General features: G+C 45.1%; 1 protein-coding gene across 1 annotated transcript in view; it reads right to left on the bottom strand.

Moving 5' to 3' along the window:
• The window catches only part of RARA (retinoic acid receptor alpha), a 187,276-nt gene extending 173,142 nt beyond the window's left edge, over positions 1-14,134 (bottom strand). Inside the window, exon 1 of the mRNA XM_063138607.1 lies at positions 13,955-14,134. The gene's annotated coding sequence lies outside the window, so the exon portion shown is untranslated. The remainder of the gene's footprint in view (positions 1-13,954) is intronic.
• Positions 14,135-21,881: the final 7,747 nt, after the last annotated feature.

The raw sequence follows: 21,881 nt of genomic DNA, 5'->3' as shown, positions 1-21,881 counted from the left end.
GGGTTGAAGAAATAGACAAGGAGCCTGCTTAAGTCCCATTTATTGCATCACATTTGGGTTGATAACTAATGGAGGCATCAGACATACTCCCATTCTCCCTCACACACTCACACCCTGGGTCCCTACCCCAAAGCAGTTTTCTTTTATACTGAACAATGGTGACACCTGGTGGCCACATTGCTTTATCACCACATCAATCAATTTCCACCACCCACCCACCCTTCAAAGTCCCAGGTTCAGTAGAGGCCACCTGCAGGGCTCTTTTTATTTCATTTAGTAAAGTGCCAGGGCTAAATCCTGCTAGCAAACTCCAATTTCAAAGTCAGAAGAAAGTCCCAAGATAGATGTCAGATGCTGAAGTGTACTGACTCAAGGGAAGAACGCTCTAGATATGCTCAGAGAATCTCTGTTACTTGCTGTTTAATAGATGCTACAGTTAATGCACAGTTTGGGAGGCTCACAGTTTCGAATATTTTGCACCTGGTCTACCTCGTGTGGCACAGAGTGGTAAGCGGCAGTTGCTGCAGCCGAAACTCTCCCCATGGCCTGAGTTTGATCCCAGCGGAAGCTGGTTCTCAGGCAGCCGGCTCAGGTCGACTCAGCCTTCCATCCTTCCAAGGTCTTTAAAATGAGTACCTGGCTAGCTGGGGGAAAGGTAATAACTGCCGGGGAAGGCAACTGCAAACCACCCCGCTATAGGGCCTGCCAAGAAAACATTAGTGAAAGCAGGCACCCCTCTAGGAGTCAGCAATGACTCAAGTGCTTGCACGAGAGGTTCCTTTCCTTTCCTACTTGAGCAAGAGAACAAATTCCTGCTAGAAACTATCTCTGAGATGTCTCCTGTTATTAGACATAAATATAATAAAGGAGGTTTACTTATCCTATGGGTTGTTCCAGGCCAAGAAGAAGATGATACCTTCTACCTAGGTTTGCTTAGGCAGTTGAAAGAATCTGCTTCAATGCTTAATTTTGGCCAAACCTTGCTGATTCTGGATGTTGTCTCTGGCATTCTTACAATTTTCAACCAAGCGGGCAGCAGCAGTCCCTTTAGGATCAGTCTGCACTCCACACAAACACACGCGTCCGTTCCCACCATGCCCCCTCCCTCCGCTCCACTGCCAATTTCTGGCCTTAAAAGCCTGCGTAGTATTTCTCAGATGTCAGATCTGATTAGCTCACACAGGTGTTCGATTGGCCGGTTGAAGCCACAGGGACACAGGGGCGGGAGGGGCTGGCATCCCCTCCCTATTCACATTCTTTAGTTCTATCAAAAGAAGCCAGAGAGTTTTGACCTTCCAAGGAATGGAGGTGTTTTGGACCCAAGGGAACACCCTTCCCACACTCCACTTAACACTAACAGTGAGAAGAGATTGCCCCACATCAAGAGAGGACAAACAGGCCTTTTGAGCCCACCCACAAAAACTGGGAGAAAGACATTCACTGAATGGAGGCCTGCAAAAAGCCTATAAAGCCCTACATGGCTTGGGACCGCAATACTTGACGGAACGCCTTGCCCGACATGAACCTACCCGTACACTGCGCTCAACATCTAAGGCCCTACTCCGAGGGACGCTCGGAGGATGGCAACAAGGGAGAGGGCCTTTTCGGTGGTGGCCCCGACTGTGGAACGATCTCCCCGATGAGGCTCGCCTGGCGCCCACATTGTTATCTTTCAGGCACCAGGTCAAAACTTTTATCTTCTCCCAGGCATTTAACAGCATTTAACAACGCTAAGTGTTTGTTTTTGTTTTGTTTTTACGGACCCCAGAACTGTTGTTTAAGTGGATACTGTTGTTTTTATACTGTTGCTTTTGATGGTTTTAATTTTTATATATATATTTTATATTTACTGTTTTTAACTTTTGTAAACCGCCCAGAGAGCTTCGGCTATGGGGCGGTATATAAATTAATTAATTAAATAAATAAATAAATAAATAAATATAATAAGAAGAAGAACACGAGAGAAGCTCTCCCCCAATGCCCTCTGCTCATCACCGTCTTGGAGATGCCACGGTCCTCCAAGATTTTGACCCCTCTTCAAGACTAGTTCATCTGGATCGCTGGATGGCTGCAACATCAGTGGGTGACTGACTTGCATGGGTAAACGATCTGTCGCACAGCAAGAACCACAGACAGAGTTTTCATACGGCCTCAGGCAGAATGCTTTTCAACAGATCCAGTTCACACATTCAGCTGAGAGTCACATCCAACCAGCTGGAACCAGGTTTCAGCTTCAGAATGTGCGAAATAATTAGGACAGATCTTCTGAAGATGTCATAGAATCTTAGAATAGTAGAGTTGGAAGGGTCCTATAAGGCCATCGAGTCCAACTCCCTGCTCATTATAGGAATCTACCTTAAAGCATACCTGACAGATGGCTGTCCAGTTGCTTCTTGAATGCCTTTAGTGTGGGAGAGCCCACGACCTCCCTAGGTAATTGGTTCCATTGTCATAACAGTCAGGAAGTTTTTCCTAATGTCCTACTGGAATCTAGCTTCCTTTAACTTGAGCCCATTATTCCATGTCCTGCACTCTGGGATGATCAAGAAGAGATCCTGGCCCTCCTCTGTATGACAACCTTTTAAGTATTTGAAGAGTGCTATCATATCTCCCCTCAGCCTTCTCTTCTCCAGGCTAAACATGCCCAGTTCTTTCAGTCTCTCTTCATAGGGCTTTGTTTCCAGACCCCTGATCATCCTCGTTGCCCTCCTCTAAACCCCCTCTAGCATGTCTGCATCCTTCTTGAAGTGTGATGCCCAGAACTGGACACAATACTCAAGATGAGGCCTAACCAGTGCTGAATTTCGGGGAACTAGTACCTCATGCGATTTAGGAGCTATACCTCCAGAATCCAATATAAACTTCTCCTGCTGACCTTCAAAGCTCTTCACGGTCTAGCTCCTGCCTATCTCTCTTCTCTCATCTCACACTATCGCCCCGCTCGTGCTCTCCGCTCCTCTGATGCCATGCTTCTCGCCTGCCCAAGGACCTCCACTTCCCTTACTCGGCTTCGTCCTTTTTCTTCTGCTGCCCCTTACGCCTGGAACGCTCTTCCAGAACACTTGAGAACTACCAACTCAATCACAGCTTTTGAAACTCAGCTAAAAACTTTTCTTTTCCCTATAGCTTTTAAATATTGAGTTTGTTCTGACTCTATACTGTTAGCTTCACCCTACCCGGTGCCTGTTTACACTTCCCTGTGCCTGTTGGCATTCTCTTTCCCTCCTTATTGTTTACTACAACTTTATTAGATTGTAAGCCTATGCGGCAGGGTCTTGCTATTTACTGTGTATAATCTGTACAGCACCATGTACATTGATGGTGCTATATAAATAATAATAATAATAATAATAATAATAATAATAATAATAATAATAATGCATCCCAAAATAGCATTTCCTTTTTTGCAGCCACATCACACTGTTGGCTCATATTTAGCTGGTGATCTACAACAATTCCAAGATCCTTCTCACTTGTATTGCTGAGCCAAGTATCACCGACTTGGTAACCATGCATTTGGTTTCTTTTCCCTAGGTGTAGGACTTGGCATTTATCTGTTTTAAATTTCATTCTGTTGTTTTCAGCCTAGCACCCCAGCCTATCAAGATCACTTTGAAGTCCATTTCTGTCTTACAGGGTATTAGCTATCCCACCCAATTTTGTGTCATCTGCAAATTTGTTAAGCATTCTCTGCACCTCCTCATCCAAGTCATTAATAAAAATGTTGAAGAGCACTGAGCCCAGGACTGAGCCCTGTGGTACCCCACTCGTTACCTCCCCACATTTTGAGAAGGGGCCATTGATAAGGCTCTTTGAGTCTGATTCTGTAGCCAACTGTGGCTCCACCTAATAGTTGTTCCAACTAGCCCACTTTTAGCTAGTTTGCTGATCAGAATGCCATGTGGTACTTTGTCCAAAGCTTTGCTGAAGTCAAGATATATTGTGTCCACAGCATTCCCACAGTTCACAAGGGAGGTTACCTGAACAAAGAATGAGATCAGATTAGTCTAGCAGGATTTGTTCTTGACAAATCCATGCTGGCTTCTAGTAATCACTGCATTGTTTTCAAGGTGCTTACAGATTGACTTCTTTATAATCTGATCCAAAATTTTCCCAGGGATTGATGTTAGACTAACTGGTCTGCAGTTCCCAGGTTCCTCATTTTTGCCCTTTTGAAGATAGGGACAACATTAGTCCTCCTCCAATCGTCCGGCACTTCACCCATATCCCATGATTTCACAAAGATAATGGACAGTGGTTCTGAGAGTTCTTCTGTCAGCTCCTTTATTACTCTAGGATGCAGTTCATCGGGCTCTGGAAATCTGAACTCATTCAAAGAAATTAGTTGTTCCTTGACCATTTGTTTATCAATCTCAAATTGCAATCCTTCCCCTTCAGCTTGTACTTCACTTTTGCCAGGGGGGGGTCATATACCCACTTTTGGGAGAAGACTGAGCCAAAGTAGGAATTGAGCACTTTGGCCTTTTCTTTGTCATCTGTTATCAATTTGCCATCCTCATTAAGCAGATGAACCACCATTTCTTTCCTCTGTCTTTTACTATGCACATACCTGAAGAACGCTTTTTGTGTTGCTTCTATCATCCCTTGCTAGCCTCAGCTCATTCTCAGCTTTAGCCTTCCTGATGCGTTTTCGGCATTTCTGTGCTACCTGTCTGTACTCTTCTTTTGCAGCCTGGCCTTCCTTCCACTTCCTATATGTATCTTTTTTTTTTGTTTTCAGGTCATCTCTAAGCTACATTAGTTTCTTCTGTTGTCTCCTATCTTTTTTCCTTGTTGGAATTGTTTGTAATTGTGCCTTTAAATTTTCATTTTTAAAAAACTCCCACCCATCTTGGACTCCTTTTCTCATTAGGGCCACTTGCCATGGAACTTTACTTATAGTTATGAGTTTATTAAAATCAGCTTTCCTAAAATCCAGACTACATGTATGACTACACTCAGCTTTTGCTTCCTTTAAAATCAATAATTCAAGTATGATGTGGTTACTTTCCCCTAGAGTTCCCACTGCCACTTTATCCACTAAGTCATCCCTATTGGTCAGTATCAAGTCAAGGATATCCAATCTTCTAGTTCCTTCCTCCACTTACTGTAGGAGAAAGTTATCGGCCATACATGTCAGGAATTTCTTGGAGGAGCCACTTTTGGCAGAATTTGTCTCCCAACAGATATCAGGGAAATTGAAGCCCCCCATTACTACTATGTTACACTTCTTTGAAACTCTGTCAATTTGCTTTTCAAAAGTTTCATCCCTCTCTTCTCCTTGATTGGGTGGTTGGTGGTAGACTCCGACTATCATGCTCCTTTTAGTCCTTGCCCCATTTATTTTAATCCAGATACTCTCGATGGGGCTCCCAGGCTCATCCTCCTGTGTTTCTGTGCAAGGATAAGTATTTTTTGACATACAGTGTGACTCCGCCTCCCTTTCTATTTCTTCTGTTCTTTTTGAGCAAGTTATACCCTTCAATTGCTTTATTCCAGTCATGAGAATCATCCCACCAATTTTCAGTTATACCTATCAAGTCATATTTGGCTTCATGTATTAAGAGTTCAAGTTTGTTCTGTTTGTTTCTCATACTCTGGGCGTTCGTATATAGACATCAAAGACCATGTGCTTTATGGTCTGGCTTGTTTCCTACATTATTGTGAGGACTATTTGGGGGCCCTATTAGAGCCGTTCTCTCTATTATGGTGCCTAAGCCTTCATCCATTGTTGCCTCCAAGTTTATGTTTCCTTCCCTGAAGGATTCAGTTTAAGGCCCTCCTGATGAAGTTCTTCATGCTGTGGCCAAACACATTCTTCCCAGCCCTTGTGAGGTGCAACCCGTCCCTTGCCGGCAGTCCATCTTCCAAGTAGCGTAGCCCGTGGTTCCAGAATCTGAATCTCTCACGTTGGCTCAACCTTCATAGCCAGTTGTTCACCTGGAATATTTTCCTTTCCTTTTGTTTTCCTCTTCCAGGAACTGGGAGGATGGACGAGAAAACTACCTGGGCCCCAAAGTTCTTGAGTTTCCTTCCCAAAGCTTCAGAGTGTATTTCTTGCACCACAACTAAAGGCCATAGTTGCAACCGTGCGCACACACACACCTGGGAGCCTGGGGAAGGGTTTCAAGGCAGAGGGAGGGGCTTCCTCTCACTCTTTCATCCAGACCTCTTTCCTTAGAAATCAACTCTGTCTTACTCTCTCACAGGAACTCTTGCCATGTGTGCCATTTTTGTTGAGTTGCTTTCCTATAAATTAGTGGCATGCATCACAACAGAAAAGCAATCATTCAGTTTAAAAGCAGCAGCACTGACAGCTCTGGTAAAATAGATTCAACTGCAATTCATACGGTGTACACCAGCACTTCTCCGTTATTCAGCATGCCAGTAGTTTCAAGTCCTTTGATTCATTTTCAATATGCTCAATAAACGGACAGCATTTAGAATTTAAAATACCAGGTTCTTGCCAGCTGGATTGGAAAAGTCCAGTTTGGTTCCTCCCATGCCTTAAGTAGAAAGCAAGAGCTTTGGCTATTGGGCAGTAGAGAAATGTAATAAATAGATAACGTAAGATAAGATGGAGCGTGAGAGAGGGTGAACTTGCAGTATTCACCTAACTCTGCCTGGGACAGCATTTCTAAGAGGGAGTACCGTGTCCTGCTTTAGCACTGCGGCCCCCAACCTTCCTTCGGGGATCTTCCTTGGCACTGTCAGGCTGCCGGCCCTTCCCTGCTGTGCATGTGTGCCTGGCTTAATTTCCTCCCCCCACCTCTATTTACCCTCCTTTTTCTTGGAGGCTGGGTGCATTGCAGAGGAAAGCACTGGTCTGCCACCATCCACCAACTTCATTTCCTAAAGATGTCTCTGTGGCCCACATGTGACCCTGAGGCATTCATGGAAAATGAAGGTGGCAGTAGATGGAGTCCCTGACTTTGCTTTGAAATGACTCCAGCTGCCAGTAAAGTAGGAAGGTAGAGCATCTCAATAGGAACCAAGAAAGGTATCTGGGGAAGCATATTGGTGCCCTCGGGCACCATATCGCCTACCCACAGCCTAAAGGGTTCCTGGCTGCCCTGGTAACTCAGAAGGGGTGCTTTGTATGCAGCTGTCAACCCAAGAGATGCTGCCACCAGCAATGTTCAAGGTGTCACCGCTGAGCTGGCTGTCCAGGTGGGTCAGCTGGAACCAGCTGGAGTGGAAGGTGAGCTGGATGCAGCCCACAGGCTTTCAAGTTAGCCAGCTCTCCCCTCGGAGAAAGGGAAGGAATAAATGGAAGGAATATATTCCCAAAATATACGGGGACTCTACAGAACAGATTCTCTCTCATGCCTAGTGAATCACCTCCTAAGATTGGGCTCTCACAGCATGATAACCCACACTCAGGTTTGAGTATGGGTTGCATGTGGGTTGTTGTTGAACCATGGGTTGTTGTGTCATGTGAACCCAGCCACACTAACAAACCATGTTTTTTAAACTATGAACAGCCTACAGTTCACCACCCAACAACAAATGATGGATTCTCTTTGTTGGTTTTTTGTGGTTAACAAATCGTGGTTTGTCAGTGTAGCTGGCTTCACTCAACACAACAACCCATGATTCAACAACAACCCACACTCAACATTGAGGGTGGGTTGTTGTATTGTGTTAACTCAGCCTAAATGTTTCCTATGAACAGCAAAAGCCATGGGATGACCACACTGGGTTCTAGTCTTATGAGAGGGAGAAAAATATCTCCCTTTCCACACTTTCCATACCATGTATAATTTTATAGAATCATACAATCATACAATCATAGAATAGCAGAGTTGGAAGGCCCTCGAGTCCAACCCCCTGCTCAATGCAGGAACCCACCTTAAAGCACACCTGACAGATGGTTGTCCAGCTGCCTCTTGAAAGACTCTAGTGTGGGAGAGACCTCTATCATGTCTCCTCTTACTCATCACTTTTTTCCAAGCTAAACAATCCCAGCTGTTTTAACCTTCCCTTGCAGGGGAGTTGTTCCAGCCCCTTGATCACTTTAGTTGCCCCTTTCTGCACTTTTTCCAGCTCCACAATCTCTTTTTTAGGTGTGGTGACCAGAATTGTACACAGTATTCTAAGTGTGGTTGCACCATAGATGATGCGTCAGTCATTTTTCCTTGTACCCAGTTAGCAGTACACTTCCGGGTTTGTTCCACATGCATTTTTTTATGTCATGTAACAGGTTCATACCTTCTCACAATTAGCCAGGGCATAAGTCTGGCACTGTCCTTCTTCCTAGACATTCCCCCTCCCCCATCACTTCCACCCTCACCATTAACAGAGCCTGATTTTAAAAGACTGAGTGCGTATCATTGCACCTAATCATGTAGACACACTGCTGATTTCTTCTTTTAAGCAAAATTTAAGCCCAGTAACCATCACAAGATCCCCCCTTCTTTTTGCACACTCCATCAAATGTATTAGGTACGTCATGGATACAATTATTCTAATTAATTTTAGTGTGTGTGTGTGGACCTATGCCCACAATTCCAGGAAAAGGTAATAGGTCGGGGGGGGGGGGGTTATGGCACAGCAGCAGCTAGAACTTTCTGAACCAAACCTTGTGATGGTTCTTTGAAGTCTGTCCATCATGTTGTAATGTACTGTAATGGCTGACTAACACTGTCTGGTTCTGGGAGGAGGAAGCGTTTTGAGACACGACACTTAAACTTCAAGCCTATGCATGTTTACTCAGAAGTAAGTCATACACTTTTCAATGGGCCCTACTTCTGGGTTAAGTGTACATAAAATGGATTGCAGCCTAACTGCGACGAGAGTGTTCACCCCTGCCCTACAACCTCTATTCCGAAGGCAGGCAACTTGGTGCCCTCCAAATGTCCGGGATCACAATTCCCAGAATCACTCACTGATCATTTGCCATGCTGGCTGGAGCTTATGGGAGTTGTAGTCCCAAACACCTGGAGGCCCCTAGATTGCCTACCACCATGCAATATTCTCTGGACTATTTCACGGGGTGGGGTGGGGGGGACGGAAAGAGCAGCAGAAGAAATTAATTTTGCCATCAAATTGAGGTTTTTCGTGAATGGTCTGGCTCTACAGTAAACTTGGTAGCAAACCTCATTGCAGAGACATAGCTCAGCATGATACACAAATTCTGAAAGGAGAGATGCAGCATCCATGCGGAACTCTTGTGTTTCTTGGAACTTGAGAACATATCTCCTTCTCATGAAGATTTAAGAGCTGCCTTGCTGGACAAGACCAAGGCTCATCAAACCCAGCAGTCTGCTTCCAATAGCAGTTAGCCAAATACCCATGGGAGAGTCTTACAAGTATGGCATGAAGCTGGTAGTCTTCCCTTACTTTATGTCCTTAGCATCAGAGCTTTAGAGGCATGTTGCCCCCTGTACATGGAGGATTCATTTAGTAGTCATGGCAAACAGCCACTAACAGACTTACCATAAGAACATAAGAAGAACCATGCTGGAACAGACCAAGGCCCTTTCTACTCTAGCACTTTGGTCACACACTGTCAACCAGGAACCCAAAAGCAGGACACGAGCGCAACAGCACCCTCCCACCCATGTTCCCCAGCAACTGGCGTACACAAGCATACTGCTTCTACTACTGGAGGTAGCACATAGCCATCAGGACTAGTAGTCAATGAAAGCCTTTTCCTCCAGGAATTTATCCAAACCCCTTTTAACGCCATCCAAATTGGTGGCCATCACTACATCTTGTGGTAGTGAATTCCATAGTTTATGCATTATGTGAAGAAGTACTTCCTTTTATCTGTACAAAATCTCCCACCAGTCAGTTTCATGGGATGACCCCTTTGGGTTCTAGCATTACACGAGAAGGAGAAAAATGTCTCCCTATCCACATTCTCCACACCATGCGTGATTACCGTATTTCTTCGATTGTAAGACGCCATCGATTGTAAGACGCACACTAATTTCAGTACCACCAACAGAAAAAAAAAACCTAAGACACACCCGCGATTATAAGACGCACCCCATTTTTAGAGATGTTTATACGGGGGGAAAAGTGTGTCTTAGAATCGAAGAAATAGAGTAGTAAACCTCTATGTCTCCCTTACTCTCCTTTTCCCAAGCTAAACAGTCTCAGCTGTTGTAACCAATGCACTTACATTACTTTTTAAGGTAACTAAGCAGGTGACCATTATCAAGTCTTGTGGTACTAGTCATGGAAAGAAGTACTTCTTTTCAGCAACCCTGAATCTACCACCAATGTACTTCATTAGATGGTGCTAGGAGAAAGCTCCCCTTCCACACACTTTCAAGTAAAACGTCATCATGTCTGTCTCCCTCTTCTCCATTAGTAATATTGTTATGGGTTTCCTCTAGAAGACATCTGTGGGTAGAGCTATCAAGGTGGGTTGCCCCTAGGCAATACTTGGCCAACACTGAAGAGAGAGTGTTGATAGTCCACAACATGCAGGAGAGATGTCTCCATGGGAGCTAAGATGGCCCAAAAAGGCTGAGGGATGGTTGAAGGAGATGTCATTCCTGGATTCCACAAAGCTCCCCTCTGCTCTAGCTTGGGAGACGGGGCAAGGGTCTGTGTGTGAACAAGAACAATAGACTATGGCTAGTGGTGCCACTAGTGCTGGACCTTGGGGCCAAATTCCAGGGGGGGCTCAGCCCAGCCTCCCCCCACATGACCACCCAGAAAGCAGAGGAATCAGCACCTGGAGCAACAGGGGCCCACCAGGGCTGACGCTGGTCACTGCAGCATCTGTTCTTTGTATTGTGAAAGGCAGGGGACAGGACAGACAACTGAGCATGTACAGTACATGGTCACAGATGCTCATTTTATTATTTTTAAAATAGGTTATAATTTTCTACAGCAAAGTGGTACTTATTCCCACAGCAGTCAGGGCAGCAGAAGCAAACTCAATTTTATTCCTGTAGTTGTGATGCCGCCATGATTTAAGTGAGTTTAAAATGCAAAGCTGCAGATGTTCACGGAATCAGGTTTAGTTATACAGAGTGGTGGTTGTCCTTGTTTGAGGTTTCTTTTGCTCCAACATATGAGGAATGTAGAAGCAGTTATAAAGCATTGAAGACGGAAGACCTAAAGACTGTAGTGCACGTACTGGTACCTTCGAGGCTCGACTTCTGCAATGCATTCTACATAGGGCTACCTTTGTGCCTAGTCCGGAAACTTCAACTAGTTCAAAATAGGGCAGCCAGGTTGGTCACCAGAACACCTAGGGGTGACCACATTACACCAGTTTTAAAATCTCTTCACTGTCTGCCAATTAGTTTCCGGGTGAAGTAAAGTGTTGGTTATCACCTTTAAAGACCTACACATGGTTTGGGTCCAGGCTACCTGTGGGATCGCCTTCTCCCGTACAATCTGTCCTGCACACTCTGGGAAGAATGTGCCTCTGCCTCTGGGAAGAATCTACTTCAGCAAGTCAAAGTTAGTCTGATGGGTATTACCCAGAGGATCTTCTCTTCTGCTGCTCCCAGACTGTAGAATGGCCTGCTGGAGGAGACTCATCAACGTGACAGTCTAGTAGCATTCAAGAAAGCTATCAAGACTGATCTCTTCCAGCAGGCCTATCCAGGGGGATTTTAGGATGTTTTTAGAATGTTTTAACAATATATATTATGTTCTTAATTCAGTTTTATGTATTTTATATTTACTGTTGTTCCCCACCTCGATCAAAATGGAGAGGCGGGTAAGATTTTTTTATTATTATTATTTATTACTGTGCAGGTGGGTGGTGGTAAAGGAATGGGAGAGAGAATAGAATTGTTAATCATGTGCTCCACAACTGAAATAATACACATGGCCTTCTAAAGGGGGGAGTTCATAAAACCATTAAGTCCCGGGTCTAAAATTCCCTGGCTGCACCACTGCAAGGGGTCAGATGACGCCCCCCCACTTGAGAAATATGAAGTTCACGTCTGCTTTTCTTGCAGTCCTATCAAGGAACAACTCTGCTGCTATCAGGGCCGCTCCTGACCACATGGGGATAAATCTCACTTAGTCTGAGTCGAACAGAGAGCTGAACCTGGGACCTGTAGGCATCTTAGGGTGAAACTGCCTCTGGAAATCTGATGTGGGAGCAGCTGTGGACTTTGGCTGCCTGTTGGAGTGTTGCCTCCCACAAAGCTCAACCGGAATATTTGTAAATAAACACAAATATTACAACACACCAATAAGCCTCCAGGGGCCTCCTTCCAAAGGCAAACAGACCCAAGTAAAGGCTGCACCTCACCACTCAAGAGAAATGGGATGTCCATAATGATATTTTCCCCTGCCCGCCCCCCAAAAAACAGGAAACCCCAAATGCATTACATTTCCTTATATGAAAGGTGTTCCAGTCTTTTTTATTAAAATTTGGCAAGGCTGCATGGGGTTAGATAACAATATGAAGTTCATTTCCGCTTTTCTTGCAGTGCCACCAAGGAAGAGCTCTGCCGCTACCAGGGCCTCTCTTGACCCCAGGGGATAAAACTGATTTAGTTCCTGCTAGGAAGACCCAAATTGACATCCTGGGGTTTGCCAGGGAAACCCCATGCATCACGAATGTGTGGATGGCACCAGGTTTAGCAGTAACACCCAGAATAGCGATTGGGAATTCGATGCCCGTGGTGGTAGGCTTGGAGTACACATAGTAGACCAACAACAATCAGGGCATTGTACAACTCACACGTTTTGCCTCTCTCATGTGTCTGGCCTCCCTGCCTTGGAGACTTAGTCATCTATACAAATCACTTTTGTTGTGCAATGGGCCCAGTGTGTCTTTCTTGTGCTGCCTTGCAAAATACCTACGAAAGTGGCCCCGACTAATCACACATGTTGCAGTCAAGGCATCTGAGACTGACAGAGGAAACAGCACCTTGCCGGAGGCCACTCAGCACTCTGTGATTAGAAGTGGACCTGAACCCAGAGCTCTCTGTTCAACACTATCCAGAAGACATCTAGAGGGGTCCGAAGGGCTGTGGGGAAACTGTCTCAGAGTCCCACCTCGGCCCACAGGCTCCAGGTGAGACTTCAGCCTCCAGTTCTCCAGCTATAACCTGGGAGCAATCACGTCAGGCCGTCATTTTAAAAACGCACACCCTGCCGTTCCTCAAAGTGCACGCAGGAGATGTGCAGGCGATCACACACCATTGCAGCCTTGAGGTCTGGTGGAGGGACAGCGGCTTGCCCCTAGCCATGTCGCCCTAATGCAGCCTTCCCTCACCTAGTACCCTCCAAATGAGTTGGGCTGCAATTTCCATCCTTCCCAGGCAGGCCTTGCTTGCTGGGAATGATGGGAGTTGCAGCCCACCACATCTGCAGGACATCTGGTTGGGGAAAGCTGCTCTAACGAGCGGGTGAAATTTGAACCCGGGGCACCCCGGCGAACGTCCAGCGCTCTCGCCTGTCCCATCCCACCGTGACCCTGTTTTTCTCAGCACCGACTACAGGAAGAGTTCTCTCGCAACAGAGCAGCCCCGCGGCAAACAAAGCAAGGCTGTGAACGCCAGAACTGCCCCAAGAGCCGGCTCAGGAGGTCCTCTGGAGTGGCGCACCCACCCCGCTCCCGGCCTCCCAGCTTGGGCAGCATCCCCTGGGGCAAGGCTGGCTGGGGAGGCTCTGCCTTGCCTCGCCTCGCCTCCCTGCTGAGTGGAAAGGGAGCGCCAGGGATGGGGTGGAGGGGAGCACTTTTGAAAAACATCTGGCACGAGAAGAAGTGGAGCCCAGCACCTCCCACATGCAACTTTTCCGTCGGCAGAGGACCCTGCGGGGCCAGAATCTGCGCCCTGGGAGCAGGGGGCGTCCTGGAGGCTGGCGAAGCGGAGATCAGGCGGCGGGGAAGGGAAGGGAAGGGAAGGGGAAGGGGCTTTAAACACACACACGCGCGCGCGCGCGCATCCCAAGGACCGCCTGCCCTGCTCGTTCTGCGCTCTTGCCTTTGCCTGCAGCGAGAGAGCGAGGCGAAGGTCCTTACCTGGTCCAGGAGGGGGGCTGCGGGGGGGCCGGGTCTCCCCCGAAGATCCTGGGGGAAGCCCTTCGCGGCGGAAAGCAGGATTCCCCCACTGTCTAGCTCAGTGCATGGACTGTCTGCTAACGCTGCAAGCCGAAGCCAGCTCCCACTGGGTCCTAACACCCCTCCTTCCCCGGCCTCCGTTTCCCACAGCTGCGACAAAGCTGCGACGGGCACCGCTGGGCTTATTTTGAAACTTTCATTCAGTGGCAAAGGTCACTTGGGAAGGAACGGAGGGGGGGAGAACGGAGGGGGCGGGAAGAGTGCAAAGTTCGCTGCCACAAACCCAAGTTGGAAATCAATAGCCAAAGCTGATGAAATAGGTTTTTTTGATGCGCTGATTCCAGAGCACATTTTGCTTGCTTTCCTTGGGCACAAGCTACCTGCCTACCTACCTCGAAAATCACCTGCGCAAGGAGGGAGAGCTGCGACTTCCACGGGGCTCACGCGCCTTATCTTGTATAATCCCTGTGGGATTAATTCAGGCGAACCTCTACTAGGGGGGGAAATGCACACATTTCAATAAATTAAGCCACATTTCAGCATTCGAGTTGGGTCTCTCCAATTTCAACTATATTCAAATGCTGAAGTTCATATATTAGGAGGATTTAAAAATAACAACAACCCACTTAAAACATAATTAGTCAACTAAGATTGCTTTAATTAATACTTTTTATATTTGCATACAATTGCAAATAATAACAGCTTCGAAGGCAACACCTTCCTCTTTTCTTTCTGAGGAGTTGCACATAACATCACAGCAGGCATTAATTTAGGGAAGGCTGTTTCCTTCCCCCCCCCCGTGCGGGGGGGGGGGCAGAAGGGAGAATATTTACACCTTCCTCATACTCCCCAAATCATCAACTGATGGGAATATCTAAAACATTACAGTCAGGGGATTTACGAAAATATGCTTAAGCGTTTCTTTGGCCAAGCTCATCTCAGCCCTAATAACCTCATTTGTACTTTATGTGCTGGTAGCTTGAGCTATTGCAGATGGTTTCATTAAAGAGAATGGACCGTATTGTATTTTAACCTAGTTTACAAGCCGTAAGCAGTAGCATAACTGAACATTGCTCCTCACCCGCTCTGCATATATTGACCCACAACCTAGGGCTGATTCACACATGCATGCGCATCATTTGATTATTGTATACTTAATCATAATACTCCACATTTATAGAGAGCACTAGAGTGTTGGCAGTGCTTCATGGGCATTATCTTGTTGTAATCCTTATGAAAAGCCCATAAGATAGGTCAGCATTACTTTCCTGTTTCAGATGGGGGAACTGGAAGAGGGAGAGAGAAGGCAGCTTGCTTAAAGCTACCTACTATACGTTGATGTTTTATTCTCTTCTCAGTTTATGGTATATTTAACTGGGGGTAATTAAACTTTTAATTTGTGTTTCTTAGCTATTTTAGAAGTTCTTTCTAGAGCCAAAAAGCAGCATTATAAGTAACCTTATAAATGAAATAACAGTGAGATCATGGTAGAGAGGAGAATCAAACCTTCAAACAAGGAACAGCCTGTTTAAAAACTTAGTCACTACTGAACACCAAACACCAACAGCTCAGATGACTCGTTTGTCTTTAACTTACAAGCTGACTTTGGTGAGAAATACTGCAACCACCGTGCTATGGAGCTCCCCTCTGGCTGCTTCCACACATGCCGTTGCTCACTTGATGCTGCAGCTATAGAGCCATGAATAGATATGTGAACAGTGCCCTTCGTCTGCCCATTTTTTGAACCCTATGACTGTTGCCTTTTAAAGCTCCAGCTACGAAGCTTCTGAAATGCATCAGAATTTTCTGCCTTTTGTAAACTGCCCAGAGAGCTTCGGCTACGGGGCAGTATATAAATGATGATAACAACAACAACAACAACAACAACAACAACATTCTTTTTCTGCTTCAACATCTCCAATGCAACATCTTCCCATCTTTTGAATTGTATCAGTTTTAGGACTAGCCAAATATTTGAGTTTCTCCGCACTCTTCATCAAACAAAACAGTGGCTAATTATGAATAATTAAATACAATGATTCAACAGTACTTGAGATCTAGACTGTTACAGGTATCATACTGTAAATCCTAGAGCAATGTTTTTGTTTTTCCAAACAAAAACAATGGGCCAATTTGCATGTAATGACAATTCATAGGTTGTTTAACCCAGAAACTGCTGATATTAAAGCAACAGTGAGCAAGCCCTGCCTGCCTCCCACATGTTTATTGCTTCCGCCTTCAATTAACATCCCAGGAATATCCCATTCCTGGGTTAACATCCACACCTGGATGCTCTGGGATGTTTAGCTCCTCAAGAAGAAAAATCAGTAATGGTGAATCAGCTTACCTGAAGGATGGCATGCCTTCTGTTACTCTCTTCTACTGTACAACCATAGGATGTTGGGTTTATTCTGGAGAACACTATTCAGTTTATGCAGGCCAGCAGTGAGGACAAACCAGCTTAACTAGTCCTTTGGGGTGTGCTTTAGAAGATAGCTCAGAACCCACTGTCTTTTTTGTTAAGTGTAAGCCGCTCCGAGAGCCTTTTTTGGCTGAGGAGCGGGGTATAAGTAAAATAAATAAACAAACAAACAAATAAATAAATAAAAATGTGCAAGAGATCCCACAACAGGTACGGAAGGGCTTCTCTACAGGTAGACAGTTTGAAAACCTTTCTCCCACGGGGCCCCACACAAACCCAGATCCCTGATAAGCTGTAAGATTTGGGACAGGTTAAGAGGAAATTAAAACGATGAGGAAGGTCAGGCATCTCCTTGATGGTTTTTAAAAGGTTTAATAAAAAGTTGCTTGCAGTAGGACAGGAAGATTGAAGCTTATACCAAAAGGTGTAAAGAAAATGGGCAGAGGGAGGATCAACCTCCACCCCTCTCAAAACCCACATGATAATTCACTGAAATGTATTGGTATCAAGTTCAGACAAAAGGACATATTTCATAGAATCATAGAATAGCAGAGTTGGAAGGGGCCTATAAGGCCATCGAATCTAATCCCCAGCTCAATGCAAGAATCCACCTTAAAGCACACCTGACAGATGGTTGTCCAGCTGTCTCTTGAATGCCTCTAGTGTGGGAGAGCCCACAACCTCCCTAGGTAACTGGTTCCATTGTCGTACTGCTCTAACAGTCAGGAAGTTTTTCCTGATGTCCAGCTGGAATCTGGCTTCCTTTAACTTGAGCCTGTTATTCCGTGTCCTGCACTCTGGGAGGATCCAGAAGAGATCCTGGCCCTCCTCTGTGTGACAACCTTTTACGTATTTGAAGAGTGCTACCATGTGTCCCCTCAATCTTCTCTTCCCCAGGCTAAACATGCCCAGTTCTTTCAGCCTCTCTTCATAGGGCTTTGTTTCCAGACCCCTGATCATCCTGGTTGCCCTCCTTTGAACACACTCAAGCTTGTCTGCATCCTTCTTGAAGTGTGGTGCCCACAACTGGACACAATTTCTTCAAGCATGGTGTAATAAACCTCTGGGTTGGTATTCACTGCCACAAGACATTGAAGAGCAGGGTTTTTTGTTCATTTTTTAAAAAGCCCACATGGACACAAGAACATCCTACGACTGGTTTAGTGCCACACTGGATTGATGCAAGAAGACTCCTCTGAAAACAATCAGTGCATAGTTCAACTATGGAATTCACTGCCACAAGATGTAGTGAGGGCCAACAACATGGGATGGCTTTAAAAGATTAGACCACTTTGTGGGAGATAAGGCTTTCAGTGGCTACTAGTAATGAGGCTATGTGCCACCTCCAGCGTCGGAGGCATGCCTCTCAAAAGCATTTGCTAGGGAACCCAAGTGGGAGGGTGCTGTTGCCCTCATATCCTGCTTGTGCCCTTCCCAGAAGCATCTGCTTGGGAGCAGAACGCTGGACTAGATGGAGCCTTGATCTGATCCATTCCAGCTCTTTCTGTGTTTTTACCTTTATCAACTTTTACACTTTTATTAGAAGAGGGATTCAGCCCATTCTTCTCTTTGGTCTTTTAGTAATTAGATTTAACTTTTTTCTTTTTTTTTTTTTAAAGTCTAGCGGCTGGAGTCCTTTTTTGGATTTGAACTCCCTTTCGAAACTGGGTGAGACAACTCCAGTTTGGTATCTATAGGCCAGATCATATGAATACTATTTACGTATACCCTACCTCATGAATACGACAGCATTTATTGAACTGGCTTGTATTAACTTTGGAGATAGAATTCAAGGTTTTGAATGTCACCTATAAATCTACAAGAGGATGCTGGGACTCCAATCCTGCCTAAAAGCTAGGAATAAAGAAGCAACACCCATCTAGATTCCTGATGTACAGAGGGAGTTCCAGACAGTAATGAGAGAAAGGCGTTCCCAAGAGGCTCAGAAGCTCTGGATTACTTTGAAGAAGAGGTTCTGGAATTGATATTTGGCTGCAAGTTGGGGTGCCTTCTGATGAAACTTAAGAACATAAGAAGAGCCCTGCTAGATCAGACCAAGGGTCCATCTAGTCCTGTACTCTGTTCATACAGCGGCCAACCAGCTGTCGACCAAGGACCCACAAGCTTAGTAGAGCCTTCACTTGGTCTCATTCGCAGATGTTTACAGGTGTTCCAGACAACATTGACTTCTTCTTGCAACCGTCCTGTGACTTCCTACCACTTCTTTAGCCTTTTTCGTTAATACAAGGTATCTATTAATGAGAAAAAGACAAAAAATCTACACAGTGACTTCTAACTGGTGTAGCTGTGAGTCCAATGTCTGGAAGTACTGAAAAACTAAAAGGACTGGATCAACCATGTTTGCAAAGTCATCCCCCACGTTGTCCATCACTCTCAAAGACTGACTCCAACTCTAAGAGAGAATCTCCATGGCTTGGGAATTCACCCCTGCAGGATACCGCCCCAAACCTGCACATCTTTCTAAAATATTGTAAGCTTCTCAAGTAAAAGCCAAAAAAGAAAGAAAAGGAAATCACCAAAGATGCCAAAAAAGCCAGAGGCAAAGGGGTGGAACTAGGGATGTAGTTTATTATAAACCCAAACCCAAGCTTCTCAAATAACTAAGTCTACAGAGAGGGGTGTGGGTATTAGCACTGGTAAAGCTATTTTAATTGAAATTTTAAAACGAAGTTGTGTCCAGCTGCACCCAAATTTATGATTTATCTTTTTGTGTATAAATAAAACTTCCATACAAATTTTAAAAACAGAACATATAGATGGTAAAGAAAAAGAAAAAACATAAAATAAGCAGGAAACAAACTCTACAAAAGTCTTGTTACACATCTGCATTTGTTCATTGTTGCATCCCATAAAACAGAAATGCAAAACAATGAACCAAGTCTAAAACCCCTAGATCCAGCTGGCAAAGTACATCACTAACTCCAGAGTACACATTTGTTTGTTTAGCTCTGATCAGTTACCCTTTAGCTACCTTGTCCTACCCACACAAAGGGTGGGCAATGAAAGGGTGGATCCTTCATCCTCTCCCTTCGTTCCAAGTTTTCCATGTGCATACAAGCTGGAGAATTAAATGTAAATGACTGGTTGAGAAAAAGCCAGAGTGTAAAGGCTTGAACTTGCATATGTGGTGTAATTCATAGCATTTACAAATCAAAATGGGAAGAATTCAGAACCTCACTTTCCTCCACTGCCTTGTGACAAAGGGGCCGCTGAGCTGCTCCAAACTCTGCACCTCGATCCGAGGCTACCGTAACATTGGCCTCACAGCCAGCACTATGTCTGAGCCACGGAGTCCTTTTCACTGCTTCATTACCAGAAAGACGTACCAGAGAAGACCAACGGCCCGCTCATTAGAAACTGCTGATGAGGCTGTTCTTGGGCTTGCGTGGGAACCGGCTGAGAGATCAAAGCAAGCTGGAGTGATTCAGAACCCAATTAAGGCCTTGAAAATAAAGAGGAAGATCCCAGTTTCTTCCTTGTTCCCAGGAAACAGGCAGCAAGTAGATGGAAGCAAGAGGGCCCCATCCAGGGTTCATGGGGGAAGCCCAGCTCAAGTTTTCACAGCAATTAATTTTTGAGCAAGAGAAATGTTTAGTTTGTCTCTTGATGTGGGCAGGCTCACTTCAACAGGGTTGGCTGTAATACTTCCCGTAAGTGACAATTTATGGTAATTTCATACAAATGCCTTGAGAGTGAAGAACCAAGTGCTGACTTTAATCCACCAAAGTCATGTGTCGAAGTGCCCTTGTGAAATGCATTAACAACCAGCAAAGAACACAATTTAACATGTCCTGAGAACTCATTGGTGAATTAACTCCCTTCCATCTCTAAGCTGGTGCCCCCCAGATGTTTTGGACTAAACTCCCAGCATCCTTGGCCACTGGCTATGCTGGCTGAAGCTGATGGAGAGTTCTGGTCCAAATAATCTGGAGAGCACAATGTTGGGAAATGCTATTATAAATTGCCCACTTAGCACAAAGTAATTATGCAGTAGGAAGACCATATATCTCTTCCATCTCAGAAGGGGTTGCATGAATTCACCCTTCGTTAAATTCCAAGTGACCTTGGGATGATTCATCTTTTTAGAAAATGCAGTCATGTGAATCAACCCTCAAAGCCAAAAACTGAAAATTATCAGTTGACAATTGGTTTTTTGTATCTAGGAAAGAACCAAGCAGATTTAAGAATAAAGCTTTAAAAACTACAAATCAATGAAGTAGGGAAATGCAAAAGCTGTCCCAAATACTCAGTATTGCTGTACTAACTCCCAACAACCTGAGGCCTGGAAACCCTACCCAAGTTACCCCAAATACACATGGCTATGAAAGGCAATCTTCCATGCCTCATGGGCAGCACCAACACATACACACACTCATAGTGTGGAGGATATACAATGGAGAGTAGGGCTTTAATGCCCCTACATAGTACTTTGCTTCTTCCCTTTGTTTACCCCTCCCTGCTCTGTGCCTGTTCAAGTTTTTGCCACTTTTCATGTACCCATTTGCTCCCTCCACTCCATCCCCCATGGGTTGAAAACCTCAATTCTGGAAGCAGACAAAAGCATGTTATTTTACTTGCAGAACCATATTTTGTGTAAAAAGAAAACAAAAACAAAGAGCCCTAGGACGGACAATAGAGGCTCATGCTGTATTCAGTGCTGTCTCACTTTCAAGGTCCTACCAGCCAGCAAAATATGATTTAAAATCCAGCTGCCCATCTGCTCTCAATCCTTCCTGAAGCCTGCTTTCTATTAGCTGCGGCTGCTCCAGGCCGTTAACTCTTTGAAAGCTGGCTTGCTGTGAGCAGTGTGCTTTGCTAACGTTAAGAGGCCAAAGTATGAATGTGGTTCTCTAAGCCCTGTGGAGCATCACAGAGCTATTAAAATAGTGGAAGGAAGAAAAGAGGGAGTCTCCTAAGTTAGTATTATTAAACTTCAATCATGACGGTCTGAATGGATGACTTTCCACAGGGAGGTATTGCAGGGGTTAATCACACATGCATATCCTTTTTTTATTACTGGGCTAGGCTGGTTTCTCTTAACACTGTCACGGATTTTTAACACCCGATGCCATTGTGGTTTACAGGAGCCAGCCATCAGGGCTGCAGATGGGTCAAATCGTCCCATTCCACTATGTTTGAACAAGGAGGTTGCCAAAGTTGCTCTGGCCTGCCTAAAAAGGCAGGTTGTCCATGTTTCCTGCCCTGGCCTCTCAGCTTAAAGCAAAAATAAATAAATAAAGACATGGGGCACTATAAAAAAACCAGGGGACAAAATGGATATAATTGAAGATTTCTGGCTGTTTAGTAACACTATGAACTGGCTAAAATATAAGACGGCTACAAAGGGTAGATGCCCCCAAGATTTTGTATCAGAAATTTACTCTTCCAAAGTCAGACAGAAGCAACTGTGACAGATATTAAATGTATGCATAAATCTGGAACGGG

The sequence above is a fragment of the Elgaria multicarinata genome, chromosome 11 (assembly GCF_023053635.1).
Source record: "Elgaria multicarinata webbii isolate HBS135686 ecotype San Diego chromosome 11, rElgMul1.1.pri, whole genome shotgun sequence".
NCBI classification, from domain to species: domain Eukaryota; kingdom Metazoa; phylum Chordata; class Lepidosauria; order Squamata; family Anguidae; genus Elgaria; species Elgaria multicarinata.
Note: the sequence above shows the minus strand (reverse complement) of the source record. Positions and strands in the feature narration are given on the sequence as shown.